Source organism: Elephas maximus, chromosome 3 (genome assembly GCF_024166365.1).
Source record: "Elephas maximus indicus isolate mEleMax1 chromosome 3, mEleMax1 primary haplotype, whole genome shotgun sequence".
NCBI classification, from domain to species: domain Eukaryota; kingdom Metazoa; phylum Chordata; class Mammalia; order Proboscidea; family Elephantidae; genus Elephas; species Elephas maximus.
In genome coordinates this window covers 125,226,282-125,238,340 of record NC_064821.1, presented here as the reverse complement: position 1 = coordinate 125,238,340, position 12,059 = coordinate 125,226,282, and the positions used below count along the sequence as shown (strand labels likewise).

At 39.7% G+C, this 12,059-nt stretch overlaps 1 protein-coding gene and 1 pseudogene across 3 annotated transcripts in view; both read right to left on the bottom strand.

Moving 5' to 3' along the window:
• Window positions 1-12,059, bottom strand: part of AK5 (adenylate kinase 5) — a 401,842-nt gene that overhangs the window by 208,196 nt on the left and 181,587 nt on the right. The gene's annotated exons all lie outside the window — the stretch shown is intronic.
• LOC126073306 (G/T mismatch-specific thymine DNA glycosylase-like) lies at window positions 7,667-10,987 on the bottom strand (annotated as a pseudogene).

The window sequence follows — 12,059 nt, the reverse complement described above, 5'->3', positions numbered from 1 at the left end:
CCCAGGCTGCTGGCCCTGTACTCTTGGTAGGCTCGCTGAGCTGGACGAGCCTGGGGCCGCAGTGTAGGTAGTATCTCACTCCTTGCACAAGGTGGGATAAAATTCTCCTTCCCTTCCACTCTCAGGCTTTCCAACACAAGAACCAAACTAGCTTCTGTTGAGCTGATTCCAACTCATGGTGACACCACGTGTTGCAGAGTAAAACTGTTCCATAGGCTTTCTTGACCGTGACCTTTTAGAAGCAGATCACCAAGTCTTTCTTCCAAGGTGCCTCTGGGTGTGTTCAAACTGCCAACCTTTCAACTAGTAGGCTAGCACTTAACCATGTGCATCACCCAGGGACCCCTCCAGCACAAGAGATTGTACTGAGTGGGAAAATAACCAAGAGGAAGAATGTCATTCAGCATCCCCACTCCATTATCTCTGTAACAACCTCGATCCATCTTTGAAGTTTTTAAACCCCACTCACTAAAACATAGCTTTACAATGAATTGTAATGCAGATTCCCCCTAGCTGGTTTGAAATTTCTTCTACTTGGTGTGAGGTTTACTCTTAGGGAGAGCCAGTAAGGCTTTGAGGCTGCCTGCGAGCTTGTGAAATACAAAACATGGGGGATGATTTGTGAGAGGCTGAAAGGTAGAATTTGCTTCTTTTCAGCTTTGAGATCTGAGACCTAATCACTTTTTCAGTAACTTACAGGGAAAAGCACCAGGTAGCCAAGCTCACTGCTGGAATTCTCCACAGGGCTGGAGGTGAAATGCCAAAACAAACCTGTGTAGTTGTTGCCTGGGACAGGCAGGAGCAGGTGAGAACCAGCAGGGCAGGACCAGAGCCCTGAAGACTGCATCTCCTGGTCTCTAGTCTCAGACTCAGAGGGCAGCTCCTTCACCTCAATCTTGGTCTGCAAGGCATAACACGTTCTGCTGACAAAAGTTTCTCCCAACTGCACCAGATGCTGTTTCCAGAAGAAAACCGATGTGGAAAAATGACATGGCTTTCTTAAAATAGAGTTGCTATGTCACAGCAATAGTAAATGCCATATTGGAACTGGCATTTACTGGCAGGGGCACTATGAGTTGAAATCAACTCGGTGGCAACAGGTTTTTGGGCAGGGGCGTTTTGTGGAAGGTCGTGGCTGTACTCTAAACTCCAAACCTGCCTATTTCCCTTTAATAGTCTATGTTGAACTTATGCTTAATGCTTTTGTCAAAAGCTTCTTGAAATTGCTTAAATGTTTGCTACCATTTAAAAGTAATAATTACTTCTGTGATCAAATATTGTTGTTAGCCACTGTCAAGTTGGCCCCCGACTCATGGTGACCTCATGCACAATGGGGACGAAATGCTGGCCAGTCCTGCACCATACCCCTGATCGGCTGTGGATCAGACCACTGTGATCTGTGTTCACTGGCTGACTTTCAGAAGTAGACCACCAGGCCCTTCTTCCTAGTCCATCTTAGTCTGGAAGCTCCGTTGGTATCTGTTCAGCATTACAGCAACACGCAAGCCTTCACTAACAGAAGGCTGGTGGCTGCTATAACAGGCTCTTACTTCTTAAACTCTGCATTTGCCATTGTCATATACTGCATGATTATACAAAAGACAATGATGCTGTCCTGCTTTATCTTCCGATATACAGATGGAAGAGACCAAAATTAATATAACTCTCATGTTTAATTGATATAGTGGGTAAAAAAGACTAATAAGTATAATAGACAGAGGATCACATTAACTTGAAATAATTTGGGAAAAACCTATGACATTACAAAGAGAGGTAGTGTGTCTTGGAATATATCATTCATTTGAAGAAGATAACATTTATCTGTTATTTGAACAGCTAAAAGTAGCATCTGTTTTCAGAGAAAAAGAAATATGTTTCCTCAAAAAATTTAGACTTCTCTTTATATTTTAAAACTAAATCTTGCTAAAATGTATATACTCTTTGGAATAAAATCGAGGTTGCGTACAGAAGAAAGAACCGGCTTTGGAATTAGATAAATCTTTGTTTGAAACCTGAACTTATCACTTACTATCTGATTTAAGAAAGATTATTTAACCTTTCTGAGCCTCAGCTTTCTCATCTGTAAAATAGATAACAAAACTCTCTTGAATAAGGGTTTGAATAAAGATGAATATGAGCACCATTTCAATGAATCACACATTTGGTAGACCTGGTATGAACTGTGAGTAGTATAGGATTAATCAAAGTGTGATGCGTAGCTGGATTGTAAAATTAAGATTATATATACATCATATTCATCATTAGAGATGTGTCTATAAATATGAAAGTATTATCACATGCTTCAATCAGAAGAATATAAAACCCTATAATACACTTCACAAGTTCTCATGAGAACAGTTAATTTTGGAACCAAAGACCAAAAGAAAATAAATGATGAGTCTCAGCTTTTCTGAAGTGTGACAGTACAGCTCACAGACAGACATTTAGCAATGATGGGTGAAGGCTAATATCCATCAATACTCATTATTCAATAAATAGAATAAAAAAGCACACATTGATTAAATCCTCTGCTCAGAAAATATGTAAGTTAAGGGCCAATTTTAAATCACTGAGTTTACTAGCATGTTAGCCCGGGGGCAATCCCTTGTTATTACTGAAGAGTAAAGATAGACTACGAACTAAAAATTGCCCACAAGCTAAAACCACACATCCTTTCCTGATAATTCAACTCTAAGACATATAGTTCGTGTTCACACATTCATTCAAAGCAGAGTGTCAAAAATAAAGCAGCTGAGTACAGAGAGCTGGATACTACACTCTGGTACCCACAGTGAAAATAAAACTTTGCAGCAATTACTCCTGGACAAGAGGTCAAAAGGTGCTATAGGAAAAGCACGGGCTTTGCAGTGAGGTAGATGTGAGAATGAATTCTGGCTCTGCCACTCACTAGTTATGTGAACTTCTGCAAGTTACTTAATCACTCTAAATGTAACAGTCTTATCTATATTGAAAAGTCCCTGGGTGGTGCAAATGTGTTGGACTACTAACAACCTAAAGGTTGGCAGTTCAAATTCACCCAGCAGCACTGCAGAAGAAAGACCTGGAGATCTGCTTCCATAAAGATTACAGCCAAGAAAACCCTATGGAGCAGTTCTACTCTATAACACGTGGGTTGACCATGAGTCAGAATTGACTTGATGGACAACAGGTTTTTTTTTTTTTTTTTTCTGTTTTACAATTTAAGATTGTTATACAGATGAGGGATAATAATGACAACCAAAACAAAAACAGTAATAAAAAAAAAAACAGTAATGGTGGTGGTTAGCACCTAACAATTATTAAGATCTTACATTGTGCTAGGCAATGTATTTATTAAGTGCCTTACCTACACAATCTCATTTACTCTGTAGAGAAGTTCTGAAGGGTACTTTTTACAGTTAACAGATGAGCAAAAGAGGTTTAAAAAGACTAAGTAGTATCTAAACCTATTGGATGCTAAAATTTGGTTATTCTGTCTCCTTCATAATATATAAAAAATACCTAGTACCTGTACATAAAGTCTCTGGCACCTGTGGTTAACAGTAGCTATTATTATTATTATCCTATCTCCATTACATGGTTTTTGAAAAATCGTATGAGTTACACGATTATTGAAAAAACATTTATGATTATAAACATACGTTTATGTGGAATATTTGGAAATAAATGAGCATTACAAAAATAATAGCAGAAATTCATTGCAATCTCATCACCTAGAGATAACCTGTTAACATTTTGTTATATTTCCTTCCAGTTAAAAGAAAATGTATAATGTTATAAAAGAATTTTAATTTTGCACATTATGATGGGATTAAAAGTTTTTGAAAACTTGATTCTTAATGTCCACAAACATTTCATTGTTTGAATGTATCATAATATATTTAACAATCCCCCTATTGCTGGACGTTAGTTCCATTTTTTTCCCCCTGTAAATTTATTAACTCAACAAATATTTACTGAACACCTACCATATACCATACTGTATTCTAGGCACTGGGATATAGCAGTGAATAAAACAGACCAAACAAACAAACAAACAAAAAGCCCTGCTTTCATGGAACTTACAATCTAATGGTGAGTAGTAGACAATGAATAAAACAAATTATATGTTATACTAGAAAGTGATAAGTGTCTTAGAAAAAAGTAAAGCAGTAATGGGGAAAGTAAGTCCTGGGAAGGGGTGTTGCAGTTTTCAATAGTGGGTCAAGGAGGATCAAAATGAGAAAGTAACATTTGAGCAAAGACTTGAAGGCAGTAAGATGCAAGCTATGTGAACATCAGGGAAGAGACTCCCAGGATAGGGAACACAAAAGCACAGGCCCAGAGGTGGAAATGTGCCTGCGGCATTCTGAGAACAGTAGTGAGGACAGTGACAGAAGTGGAATAAACAGAGAGGAAAGTAGTAAGAGGCAATGAAGTCAGTGTCACATCATACATAGGGCCTTGTGGCCTTGGGGCTTTGGTTTGTACTCTGAGATGGCAATCCACTGAAGGTTTAAACAGCGGAGTGACATAATATGATTGACTTTTATAAATGCTCCCTTGGGCTGCTATACGATAAGACTATACAAGGGCAAGTTTGGAATCAGAGGGATCAGGTAGGAGGCTATTGCAATAACACAGGGAGAGAGATGGTGGTGGCTTGAAATAGCGTGGCAGTGGTAGAGATGGTTAAAATTAGAAGGGGTAAAATTTTGAATTTATTTTGAAGGAAGAGCCCATACAATTTGCTGACAGACTGGATGTGGGGTATAAGGCTAGAGAAGAGATTTGCCTCAAACTACTCTGGGAAAAATAAAGGAGCTGTTCAACTGAAATGGAGAAGACTGTGGTTGGAAGCCCTGGTGGTGTAGTGGTTAAGAGCTCTGGCTGCTAACCAAAAGTTCAGCAGTTCAAATTCACAAGGCGCTCCTTGGAAACTCTATGGGGCAGTTCTACTCTATCCTATAGGGTCACTATGAGTTGGAATTGACTTGATGGCAATGGTTTTTTTTTTTGGGTGGTTGGAGCAAATGTGTGTGTGTGTGTGACAGTGTGTGTGTGAGTGTGCAAGTGAGTATGTAGTGTGAATGTGAGAGTGTCTGAGTGTGTAAGTATGTGAGTGTGTGGGTGTGGGTGTGACAGTGTGTGTGTGAGTGTGAAAGTGAGTATGTAGTGTGAATGTGAGTGTCTGAGTGTGTGAGAGTATGTGAGTGTGTGTGTGTGTGTGGGTGTGCAGGCATGTGCACATGTGTATGTGGTAGGGGACAGGCATGTGGCCAGGAGGCAGGAGATCAGTTTGTACATGTTAAGTTTGAGAAGCCCTTACATATGCATCTAAGTGAAGATGTCAAATGGGCAGTTGGACATAGGAGTTCAGAGATCAAAGAAAAGGTGAAGGCTGGGGACATATATTTGGAAGTAATGTATGGAGAATTTATAGACATGAAGTATGATGAGATCACAAAGGAAATGAGTGTGTCTTTGATGAATATTCTTATTCATAAACACTTGTAACTATCTATAATCACTGCCTCAGGGCAGATTTCTACGAGTGAAATCACTAAGTCAAAGGGCATGCACATTGCTAAGGCTCTCGATACATACCATCAAATTACTTTCCAAGGTTACAACAATTGATATGACCTGCCAGCATGGAGTATTAAGCTTTAAATGATCTCTTTTGACACATATTATTAAAATAGAGTCTGATTTGATTTTTTTAACCATTCATAATATTCTTTATTGTAAAGACCATCAGACTTCCAAATGAATTTAAAAACCTTTTCAATATTATTTAATGTAAAAATCTCATACTGTCACATACATGATAAGCCAACATTTACTACTCATCTGTATTGTTTAATGTAAAACACCACCATTAGTGTACACCTGGAAAACCTTCAAACACATTTTCTAGTGAGTGTCTGTCATAATTTAAAGGATATTTTCTTCACTCAAAAAAAAAAAAATCTATGGTAAAGTTACAATAATTACATACCAAAGCAAAACCTAGTCACAAGCTTTACGGTCCCATGGATAAGTCAGTTGCTCCTAATCACTGAGGCAAGGCACTTCAAGGCCCCCGCACAAAATGCCCATGTCAACGGCAGTACAGTACATCATTTAAATAAAATGAGTGGCTTTTACACAACTTGACCTAGCCCTAAGGCAAAAAAGTTCTATCATAGCCATAGCTAAAAAACATATTTAGATTCACAACAAGAATTTGTTTCTCTTATTATAAAGAGAAGAACTAGGCCTTATAATTTCCTGGGAGTGGGGGAGGACTCTCATAAATATTTCATATTGAAAAAACAGTGTGCTCTCTGGGTATGTCTGAAATCAGAATAGTCAGGTTGATAGGAGCTAATGTAAACGGCATCTGAATACCCAGTTTTAATACCCATCAGACCTAGTAGCTGCCGGTTATTTGTAGCACCACAGAAAAATACAGTGGAAAATCACAAAGGTACATAATTCAAACTAACCTTTCCACGAGGTTCACTTAGTCCACAGTAACAAACAGCAATGATAGAATTCTTTAAACTACTGGCTGATTAGATTTATCTAGCAAGAAAAATTCGGTATTATTTATTTTATGTACATTTCGCACACATAAAGCACCAGTTTAAATAAGATTATCAAACACCTCCAGCATCTTCTTATCAGCCTAAAAGTTCATTTCTTACCACTTTCCATGTCATATCCACAAAACCAAGGAGGCTAATATCAGAATCAGTGAGAGATTTTGAGAGAGCAGCTCAGTTTTTTCTCTATCAAATTCAAGTCTCTCAAGTAAAACACAGATGAAGTGAAAAATTTTAAAGGTCTACTGCATTCTGTGGAACTTTCCATCGCAACAGAACAGCTCATGCCTACAGCTGAGTGGGGACTGAAGCCTGGGCTCAATGCACTGCCAGGTAAGGCTGGTTTAGCTTTGCTGCTGCAAGTTCATACTCTATGTTTCTACTGCTAAGCATCTCTCACAAATGCTCATCACTGGTAAAGCAAAGAGGTCCCAGGGTGCACACGACTCAGGGAAACATCAAACATCTCTAAAAACTGCCATATGGGAGTCCGCTGAGGGTTAGCTTCATATATGGAAGCCAACACATATGCCTCTTTACCAGTGATAATTCTTATTATTAGCATGCTCTTCTTAGGCATAAAAAGGATAATGATGTATCTAGGTTTAGGCACAAAACAAAAAAAACGCATTGCCATCGAGTCGATTCCAACTCATAGAGTTGGAATAGGACAGAGTAGAAATGCCTCATACGGCTTCCAAGGAGTACCTGGTGGAATCAAACTGTCGACCTTTTGGTTAGCAGCCGTAGCTCTCAACCACTACGCCACCAGGGTTTCCAGGTTTATGCACAGTAAGTTAAAAATCAACTATAAAATATTCAGACTGTTGTATTTAAATATTACAGACTAAAGGTGACTTGCAAAGGAAATCAATTTCGAATATAGTTTATAAAAACTGAAATGATAGTTAATTCACATATAAAAACTCATACAAAAAAATTCTACTTCTTCCTTCCAAACTACCTAGTTCACACAGTTGATTCTATCACACAACTGTTCTGTACTATAATTATACCACTAGAGTAGAATACTAATAAAATACCTCAGTTAGCAAGCTGAGGTTCACTTCTTCACCACTGTACTATAACTGCAGCACTTAAGCAGAGTTGAGAAACACCATTCTTAGGCATGATTTTCTTCTTGCTGTGCTTGCACCCAAGGAAGGAATCTGGTCTGTAAATGACCAGGTCATCCATTGCCCATTTGGAATGTTACCAAAAGTTGATTCTCCATGTAATTCTGCACTGTCAGCCCATTTGAAGAGAAGCTGTTTGGTTCACTGTTGCATGGATTTTCACCATAAGCACCATCATATGCTGCTTCATAACCCAGATCATATTTTTCTTCCTTAACAGCTATCTTCTTTGCATCCTCTTGGGCAAGCTGTTAAGTCAAACATATATTGCACCTCCTGAATATCTCTGTTTCCTTCAATGCCTTTCAACTGATCTCTTAAGTCCTTCAGTTTAACGCAGTAATGATCTTTGTCTTGGGCTGGAGGAACCTGAGCACACCCTGCACTGGATGGTGGCATAACAGCAGAGAGTTTCAGTGTCTGAGATCTTACGGGGTTGAAGTCCAAATTCTAAGTCCTTAACCTTTACTCCAAAAACTTATTTGCTAAAAATTTCATAAATATATTTTCCATTAAACACCACTATTCGTGGCTGCTATTTCTGTAATTTCTGCACTAGAATATGTCCTCCTTCATGAATTTCTTTACTGGAAAGACCCTTGCTGCCTGGCGCAGTCCTTTACATCATATTGGTAAATCCAACACCATATCTTCCCTGGTAAAGTGTGATCATATGATTCAGCTGGACCTCATTCAGCCCCAATGTAAACAGACACTTCCAAAAATGGTTTCCAAGGCCAGGGTACTGATGTTCTTTGTAAGCAGCCCTTAGTCCTGGGTTTATGTCAGTAATCACAATATCCAGATTAAAGGTCATAATATCAGGGGAAGTCTTGGTTAAAAGTTCAGCTTCTGAAATACCATTAAAATGGTCTACTTTTCTTTTCACTTTAAATGTGTCTGTCATGTTTTATTGTTTTTCTTTTGATTTTGTGGACTTGCCAGATTTCTTTTGGTGCAGCAGGTTTTTTGAGTTCCACTGGCTTTTTGGTTCTGTTGTTCTAGGTTTTCTTTTACTTCCGTTTAGAGCCTCTTGTACAAGCTTCTTCCTCAGCAGGGGCTAGGACTGGAACCTCTGCTGGCATTTGCTGTTCGTTCATGGTTCCCATATTAGGAGCTTTGGTCATGATTTGTTGAAACAGGAATGTATAAAAAGCTTGAGCCTGATGAAGGGAATAACTGCCGCCTTCTCTGCTTCTATTTCTTGCTGCTGGTCGAGATAGTAATTCTCCCGCCAGGCAAACGAGTCTCTGTAGTACAATCACGTGCTTATGGGGGATCGACAATAACCAGAGACTTGACCTCATTGCTGGAAGAACTGGGGTTGTAGCTGGTGCTGAAACTCCTCCCACAAGCTCCTAGTTACCTCCTCACCCCAATAGTGTCCACACCCCTCTCCTTCACGGGGCACTTCTACCTGCTCCAATTTGATTTTTTTGATGACTAGTGAAATTTTTTAGTGAAATAAAAAGTTTTTATAATGCATTTGTTGACCATTTTTATTTTTTCTGTGCATTGGCTGTTTATATGCTGCTTAGAACAGTTTTCTGTTAGGCTTTTTTTTTTTTTTAATGTAATTTGTATCATTTACATCTATATAGTTCACAATTAATTATTTGTAATCCTTAGTTTATACGTACAGGATAAGGAAGTACAGGCTGTGAAGAATGATCAGATCGATGCCATATTGATCTGGTAACTTACCAGTCATGAAATTCCAGGTCATTTTATACATTTGGGTAGGTAACGGCAGTTTCAAAGTATTAAACTACAACTGGGAATAGAGGTATACTACAGCCCATTTCTTAAACCAAACAACAAAAAGAAAAAATCACAGACTGCAAAATAAATTTTTACAAATCCAAACATTATGCTCACTTAAGTGAAATGATCTGAACATTAGAATGTTGCTAATATTGCTAGAGGGTTTATATCAAGCAGTTTAAGTAAACTCTTTTATATTAATAACACATGACAGTAAAGAAAACAGAGATAACAGCAAACATTTACTCTGTGCCAGGCACTGTTCTAAGCCCTTTATACGTATTGCTCATTTCTCTCAACAACTGATGAGGTTGGTACCAGTTAGGAATCCCATTTTACAGAGAAAGAATATGAGGTACGGATAAGTTAACTAACATGTCCAAGATGCCGCATCAGAGGCCAGACTTGAACATACACAGTCTGGGTAAAGAGCCCAAAGATGATATATATATATAAAAAAAAAAGCCATTGAGTGGATTCTGACTCATAGTGACCCTACAGGGCAGGGTATAACCGCCCCACAGGTTTTCCAAGGAGCAGCTGGTGGATTGAGCTGCCGGCCTTTTGGTTAGTTACCTGAGCTTTTAACCACTGTGCTGCCAGGGCTCCAACTTGATACTAGGTGCCTTATGTATATTGTTTCATCTTATGTTGATAGCAGCTTGGAGAGGTAGATTCATTTCCCCATTCTAGAGATGTAGAAACTAGATATAGGACTTGCCTAGGTCCTGTATTTAGTTAAGTGACTTGAACCCAGGGCACTGTGAGTCCGAAGTTGATGTTCCTTCCCCTAAAACCACACTGCCTCCTAGTAAATATTTACCTGCCAAATGTGTGATAGGAACGCTAAATAGTAAAGGAATTCCTGATATTTTGAACAAGTGTCAAATTGAGTGGAGGTGTTTTTTATTTATAAAAGCTGAAATAGGGAAAAGAGGTGACATAACGAGAGTCAACAAAGGATAAGATGATAGGTAGAATGGAAGAGAGGAGGCATTTTAAGCCAGAGAAGCAAAGCTTGGGAAGGTAATCTGGAATGGCATGTTTGGGGAGTATTAAGACCAGGTTAGGAAGGAGAGTTTGCATTAGTTTGTGGACTTACATCAGTGGCCTTACTAGGAGGGTTCAGGATGGCATCCCGACACTGCCGGAGGGGGTGACACCGAAAAGATCCCAGGGCCCGGCACATAGCTGGCGCTGCCTGGGGAGGGGCCGCCAAAGCAGGGGTCACTAGGGTTGGTGTCAACAGTCACCCAGGGTCGTAACTTGGTCCCCCTCCCACAGTGCGGGAGTCAGGGCTATGGAAGAGGGTCTCCACCTTGGCTAATAGGAAACGGGAAGAGCTTCGTAAAGCCGGGAGGGGCAGGGCTGGGTGACGCAGTGAGCCGCTGGGCGCAGGGCTCGGCCCTGCTGGTGGCCGGGCGGGTGGGGCCGGGCAGGGTGGGCGGGGCCAAGCTGCACTGCCCACCAGAAGGGGTTCGCTAGCTGGACCCCCTCACCCTGGGAGGTGGGTGACATCATGACTTACCCCACTAGGTAACACCAACTCTAGTGACGTCACTGACTTACACTGGTATTATTATTATTATTATTTGGTAATTTTCTTCTGTACTTTATTTTGGCACATATTATTAATTATATGGCCCCTCACATCCTGCCCTGAGCACCCTTCCTATGAGCAAATTTCCATTGAACTGTAGCTTCCAGGAAGTTTACCTTGTTCATTTTCGATGCCTGACCTATAAGTACTTTATATATATTTTTTAATTTAGTTGAATTGCTGGTTTTGATCTATTCTACACTTTTAGATAAGGCTATTTACATTAACAGATTGTCTTAGTTATCTAATGCTGCTATAATACCACAAGTGGATGGCTTTAACAGAAATTTATTCTCTCATAGTTTAGGAGACTAGAAGTGTGAATTCAGGGTTCCAGCTCCAGGGGAAGGCTTTCTCTCTGTCAGTTCTGGGGGCAGGGTCCTTGTCATCAATCTTTCTCTGGTCTAGGAGCTTCTCAGGGCAAGGACCCCAGGTCCAAAGGACACACTTTCTCCCAGCTGTTCTTTCTTGGTGGCATGAGGCCCCTCTCCTCTCTGTTTAATTTTCTCCTTTATATTTCAAAAGAGATTGACTCAAGATACAACCTAATCCTGTAGATTAAGTCCTGCCTCATTAACATAACTTCCTCTAATCCTGCCTCATTAATATTATAGAAGTTAGGATTTCCAACACACAGGAAAATCACATCAGATCATGAAATGGTGGACAAACACACAATACTGGGAATCATGGCCCAGCCAATTGACACACATTTTGGCAGGACACAATTCAATCCATAATACAGATTCAGGATCTGTCTTTCCCTCTCAGCTGTGTCCTTTCTACCAGCATTTAAGCATGTTCAAGCCTCTACCTCCTTAAAACAGAAACAACATACTATAATAAAGCCCAAACAAACCAACGTACAAACTCTTTGCTCAACTCAACTTCCCCCTCTAACTACTGCCTTATTTTTCTTCTTCCTTCACAGTCAAACTTCTTAAAAGTGTTTTCTACACCTGCCCACCCATCTCTATTTTCTCACTTCCC